The 6,828-nt window shown below is 34.4% G+C and overlaps 1 pseudogene; it reads right to left on the bottom strand.

Annotated features, from left to right (window-relative positions):
- Positions 1–3,991: 3,991 nt before the first annotated feature.
- LOC122428931 lies at positions 3,992–5,261 on the bottom strand (annotated as a pseudogene).
- Positions 5,262–6,828: the final 1,567 nt, after the last annotated feature.

Below are 6,828 nucleotides of genomic sequence, written 5' to 3' on the forward strand. Positions count from 1 at the left end.
TTGCCATTTCCTTCTCCAGTGCATGAGAGTGAAAAGTGAAAGTGAAGTCGCTCAGTCGTGTCTGACTCTTCATGACCCCATGGACTGCAGCCCACCAGGCTCCTCCGTCCATGGGATTTTCCAGGCAAGAGTACTGGAGTGGGTGGCATTGCCTTCTCGGAAGTAAGTAAGCACCTGCTACTAAATCAGATAACTGCACTAAAGCCATCATTTCAGATTGCCTTAGATCTTATGTACTCAAACCAGCATCAGCAGTCTTCTGTACATGTGCATTATGTACATGAGCTTGTGTGTGCGTGTGTTAATTTTTCTTTATAATGAATATATGTTATCCTTTCAAATATAAAGAATTTCAACTTCTGAATTATTCGCCAAATGTTGGAACTATTCTAAGTCAATACTCTATGTTTTAGAGGAAACCTCTCATGCAGAGAAAATAGATTTATGTTTTCCACAGACGGAAGAGTTGGAAAACATTATACAGAGGAAACAACTAGTTTGTACAAACAGCCAGTATTAAAAAGACAATCATTTTATGTTATCATGTAGAAATTATGAATAATACTTCTTGTAGATGGTATCAGATGACAATAAGATGAAGTATATCTGATAGCTACAATATTAAGCTCAATTAGACAAAAAGGTACAGCAGTGCCTAATGGATAGCACACATCTATTGTTACATTACAAAATACTCTGTGGAATTTGAGAATTACCCCAGAAAGTGTAGGGGAATTTCACACACTTTGACTTTGTCTCTATATGATATCTCAGTTTCAGAAACACCATAAACCTATTTTGATGTTAGAGTAACAACACTCCACCAAAAATGCAAATATCATTAGATGAATGTTATTATTTCTAAAAAGAAAGAAAATATATGTTCAAGAAATAACTTCACTTCTCAAGTAGCTAACTACTATTTCTTTTGTTTCGAAAGTAGATTCACTTTTGAAATATAAAAATAAAACTCAGCAATACAAATGGCAGAAAACTAATTTATGATTACCACATAGGTACTCTTTTTATTAAGAAACAAAAGAATGACAATGTTTAAATTGTGCTGGGCTTTAGCCAATACAATTATATTATAATCAGTTATCTAGTATTGCTGGAATGGTACAAATTTGTGTTAGACAGCTCAGAGGTCAAGATACCCAAAACTAGCATAATTAGAGACTGGAAAATGAAAACAACTTAGTCTAAAACTTTTTAGAACAAAATATATACATATATTTTTTGTAAACTAATGTAAATTTGTTTTTAGTATCAATCTGTTCAGTTTCAAATATGCGTAGCTACTTTCTTTTGGAGAGTTGTAGTTAAAAGTAAATTAATGACCCTTTCTTCAATCAGCACATTTAACCCAAGAAGCTTTTCATTTACAGTGTCTAATTTTAAAATAAACTACAATGCAATGAAAAAATGATAACTGAATACTGAACAAATATTCTAAAATCTTTGATATATTGGAGTAGCAAAAATATTAATTGTGGTTTTTATGTAACATCTTATAGAAAAACTGAATGAACATTTTTTTGGCCAATCCAGTATATAGTTTTTTCCCTGATATTAGGAATAATGAAATAGCTTAAGAAATATATATAAGAAATATACAAAAAGGTGTGTTGTAGTATTTTCATCTATAACAAACAAACAAAAAAAAGGCAAAACAGTGTTTACTGTGAAGTCAATGGGGGCATTTGGTATGATCGCCATCATACTATTATTTTTTTCAGTGTGATTTCAAGTTTCCCTAACTTACACATGCCATTTGGGAAACAGGAACATAGGCAAACTTAGTACTATACCTGGAAATCAATGGATCATCATGTTTGGTTGTAATATACAATATTTGAGGAGTAAAGCAAGTAAAACATCATGGTTTAAATCTGTTGCTCTCAAACATCAACGCACGTCATAAGCACTCAGTAGTGATTCTTGAGTGGACCCAAGAATTTTTATTTCTAATAAGTGACCAGGTGATGCTAATACATCTGAATCACTTAAGCATACTTTTAGAACTACTAGTTTAAAAGCATATGAGTTGCTAATTTTATTTCTGAGTTTTAGTAATTCAGAGAATGTAAAACATTTTATTGTTCATAATTAGTAGAACAAGATGTTCAATTTCAGCCTAATGTTAAAATCCTATGAGTGAAAAAGTAATTGAATATAAGCTTAAAGTGTCTATTGAGAACAGATTTATTACAGTGGAGTCTGCAGTTCATATGACTGTAGAATACAGTGCTTGCTTAGAGCCCTAAAGATGAAAGCACTGTTGATATTGGCAGAAGACCAAGACACTCCTCAGAGCAATAATTAAAGAAGCAATCAGTGTCATGATTGTAGTAACATATCAACAGTACACCCCAAATGGAGACGAGCAGCAAAGCAACATCATGTGACAAAAGATAAGGGAGATGCTATGTGAGACAAAAGAAAGGTGTTTTTTTTTTTCCCCCTTTATTTATTTATTTATTTTCTCAGTGGGTTTTGTCATACATTGACATGAATCGGCCACTTAAAAGTTTTTGCACAACAAAGGAATCTATAAGTAAGGTTATAAGACAGGGCTTATATAAGGGCTGTTATAAGACAGCCCTCAGATTGGGAGAAAATAATAGCAAATGAAGAAACAGACAAAGGATTAATCTCAAAAATATACAAGCAACTCTTGAAGCTCAATTCCAGAAAAAAAATTGACCCAATCAAAAAATGGGCCAAAGAACTAAACAGACATTTCTCCAAAGAAGACATACAGATGGCTAACAAACACATGAAAAGATGCTCAACATCACTCATTATTAGAGAAACGCAAATCAAAACCACAATGAGGTCCCATTACACGCCAGTCAGGATGGCTGCTATCCAAAAGTCTACAAGCAATAAATGCTGGAGAGGGTGTGGAGAAAAGCGAACCCTCTTACACCGTTGGTGGGAATGCAAACTAGTACAGCCGCTATGGAAAACAGTGTGGAGATTTCTTAAAAAACTGGAAATAGAACTGCCATATGACCCAGCAATCCCACTTCTGGGCATACACACTGAGGAAACCAGATCTGAAAGAGACACGTGCACCCCAGTGTTCATCGCAGCACTGTTTATAATAGCCAGGACATGGAAGCAACCTAGATGCCCATCAGCAGATGAATGGATAAGGAAGCTGTGGTACGTATACACCATGGAATATTACTCAGCCATTAAAAAGAATTCATTTGAACCAGTTCTAATGAGATGGATGAAACTGAAGCCCACTATACAGAGTGAAGTAAGCCAGAAAGATAAAGAACATTACAGCATACTAACACATATATATGGAATTTAGAAAGATGGTAACGATAACCCTATATGCAAAACAGAAAAAGAGACACAGAAATACAGAACAGACTATTGAACTCTGTGGGAGAAGGTGAGGGTGGGATGTTTCAAAAGAACAGCATGTATATTATCTATGGTGAAACAGATCACCAGCCCAGGTGGGATGCATGAGACAAGTGCTCGGGCCTGGTGCACGGGGAATACGTGTAAAAGAAAGGTTTTTGAAGTCTCTATTTGAAGAGTGACTACCAAGGGTCCTGAACTGATACATAGCTCAAGGGTGTCCAGCTGAAGTGGACAAGGGGATTTAAAAGTCCACTTAGGATTCTTGAACCCTGATAACCTGACAATGATGCAGGGGTGCAGTTTTACTTGCACAAAATCATTTGTCCAAGTGGTACATCTTTTTCTAATTCATCTCCCCACTTCAGGGGGAGATCACTTCAGGGATCTACTTCTTATTTTACTTATTAATGAAACCATCAATTTTATTCAAATTCTCCAAAATGTATAGTTAGTATGCTAATTGTTCTAAAATATTTTACCTTTATGTGATAGTTTTAATATTTCACTTTCTTTTATAGTTTTTTTTTCTTTTTTTCTTTTTTTCTTTTTTTTTCTATATAGTTCTTCAATAGGAGGCAAAGTCCCGAGTTACAGTTAGGAGCCTCTACTTATTATTCTGATTAAATTTCTTCTCCGTATTCATGGTCAGCATTTGGCTTCTTAAATAAAAGGCTCTTGGTCTTTTCAATCACTTGTGTGATTTTATCACTTGTGAGATGGTATTGTTACTCATAACCTCATGACCTAATTTAGAATCAATCTTGACATCCAGTCTTGCATTTGTAATCAAATTTATAATCTACTTTTCAACTTATTCTCAAGTCATGCTTAGTTTAACTGCCAGCACGTTAATGCTGATACATTGATGGATGTGATACAAGTCTCAAATATGGAGACAGGCATTTTCGATGAAATCCTCAAGATAAACCACCAAGAAGAAATCATTCACTTGCATTGATCCACATTCCTTCAGCTTTATCTGAGCCCCATGGAAGTTAATATGTAAGCATTCAACAAATTCTATAATTGGATCTTTATATAAATATGTGCAAGGCTCCTATTGAATAACTTTGACCAGCACATGCTGGTGTTTTTGAACATCTTTGTTTGTTATGACTGCTGTGGTTAAATAGTAGAGAACATGTGGGCACATCATTGGACCTGCACTAAGATACTGTGGCTGGTGAAAGAATTGGTCCATAATGTTACTATGCTTTGGGGTGATAGAAGAAAACAGAGACCAATGAATGAACCATATTCACTGCTGAAGAGATTAAAGTGGAGAATTCACAGAATTATTGTTTATCTTTTAGCCATGCAGCCTTCCATGACTGCATTCCAAAACTGTATTAAAATTTCTGAGGTCAGTTGTCCCCAGTGTGAACTCAAAGCATTTCTATCCATTGCTGGAACCAACTCTCTAAAGAAGTAAATATATTCTGTTGCTCCAGAGTAATTTCCACATTCATATTGGAATTTTGCATACCTAGCATGTATCTAAATATTCCTACCTAAAACCAGGCTTATATGCCATGTAGTAAAACTATATCCAATCATCCCTGGTTTATTGCATTTGCCTTGTAGTGTCTGGATCTTCAAACATCTTCACAATTGCTTCTGCTGATGCCTGAAGTTGTTTTAGTTGTGAAACAATGCTGGTTCTTTTTTCTCTCAAAGCATGAGGATATCATCAGAATAAAGGAAATACATCAATAGCAAAGTCTACCATGTTGGTATCACTAAGAAGATCCAATTTCCATTACAATTTTTTTTCATTATATATTTTTCTTAACAGAGAGAAACTCAAGCAATGAAAGAACTAGAAGCCGATCCAAAAAGTGTGTGATGTAAGTAATCAAGTCATACTCTGCCATCTTGCTGAGGAAAAGGAAATTGTAGGAGTCGATTTTTTAAATTTAAACCCAGTAAGCCAAAGAATTTAGGCTTACTTGTTAGTTCCTGAAATATGGAAAGAAAGCAACAACAATTCATGGTGGTACTCTAGAATTAATAGTTCATTACATGACATTAAGTAAGTAGTCCAACTCTTCTAGACAATAGTTCCCTAAAACATGAATTGAACTAATTGAAATAAGTAATCTCAATTGCTCTTTCATCTCTGAAGTCTAATAATCCTATGTTTAAAATAAAGGAAGCAAGTATATGAGTAGAAAAAGATCATTAGTACTGACACCAGGCAGTTCTGGGCTAAAATCCACATTCAGAATGCTACCTTGCTTGGATGAATCATTTAACCTCTCTGATTTTCAGCCACAATATCACCTCATACGTGTTAGAATACTATTATCAGAAAGATAAGGTAAAAAATGCTAGTGAGGATATGGAGAAAAAAGAACCTTATGCATTATTGGTGGGAATATAAATTGGTGTAGCCACTCTAGACCATGTAAGCTTCTCAAAAAAAGTAAAACTAGAACTACCATAGGGGCTTCCCAAGTGGCATAGTGGTAAAGAATCTGCCTGCCAATGCAAGAGACACATGAGTTTGGTCCCTGGGTCAGGAAGATCTCCTGGAGCGGGAAATGGCAACCCACTTCAATATTCTTACCTGGAGAATTCCATGGACTGAGGAGCCTGGTGGGCTACAGTCCATGGGGTTTCCAAGAGTCAGATGCAACTGAGCATGCATATATATAACTACCAAATGATCTAGCAATTCCACTTCTGAGTATTTACCCAAAGAAAGCAGAAATACTAACTTAAAAAGATATATGTACACCTATATTCACTGCAGCATTATGTACAACATCCAAGATACATTTAAAACCTAATTGTCCATCAGTGAATGAACGGATAAAGATGTGGTGTACATTTGTATACACTGGAATATTTAGCCAAAAAAGAATAAAACCTTTCCATTTGTGACAACATAGGTGCACCCTAAGTGCATTATACTAAGTTAAATAAGTCAGACCAAAAAAAAAAAAAAAGACAAATACTGTATGATCTCACTTACATGTGGAATCTAAAATAAAAAGTAAAGAGAAAAGCTTGCAGATGCAGAGAACAGAGGGGTGGTTGAAATGAATGAAAGGAGTAAAAAGGTACAAACTTCCACTATGAAAGAAGTAAGTCATGGGGATGTAACATACAGCATGGTGACTATAGTTAATAATACTGTATTGCATATTTGAAAGTTGCTAAGAGAGTAGATCTTAAAAGTTCTCATCATAAGAAAAACTTCTGAAGCTGTAACAGATGTTTCCCAGAATTACTGCAGTGATTATTTCTCAATATATACAAACATCATATCATTATGTTGTATACCTGAAACTAAGATCATGTTGTATGTCAGTGATATATTTATAAAATAAATCATCAACAGTTTTATGTTTACAAAATAAATCAAGTTTTATATTTATAAAATAAATATAAAATGATTATGTATTCATAAAATAAATCATTCAACATATATGAAAA

Source organism: Cervus canadensis, chromosome 27 (assembly GCF_019320065.1).
Source record: "Cervus canadensis isolate Bull #8, Minnesota chromosome 27, ASM1932006v1, whole genome shotgun sequence".
Taxonomy (NCBI): Eukaryota; Metazoa; Chordata; class Mammalia; order Artiodactyla; family Cervidae; genus Cervus; species Cervus canadensis.